Source organism: Octodon degus, unplaced genomic scaffold (genome assembly GCF_000260255.1).
Source record: "Octodon degus isolate 3935 unplaced genomic scaffold, OctDeg1.0 scaffold00149, whole genome shotgun sequence".
In the NCBI taxonomy this organism is placed as follows: Eukaryota; Metazoa; Chordata; class Mammalia; order Rodentia; family Octodontidae; genus Octodon; species Octodon degus.
This window is the reverse complement of record NW_004524725.1, coordinates 6,777,233-6,777,451: the sequence shown is the minus strand read 5'-3', so window position 1 is coordinate 6,777,451 and position 219 is coordinate 6,777,233.

The window sequence follows — 219 nt, the reverse complement described above, 5'->3', positions numbered from 1 at the left end:
ATCTGTTTGACAACTCAAATAAAAGCTAGAGGTAAGAAAGCAATTTGCTTAAGGGAGGGAGAGATCAATGAAAACTAGTTTATCAAGTGTAGTAAGGAATGGTGTTGGTTTGCTAAGGTATACAATTGGAGTGACACTGATGTTCTGTTAAAAATCCATCCTTTGGTCCTTTAGTAAGACCACACACACACACACAAACACACACACACACACACACAC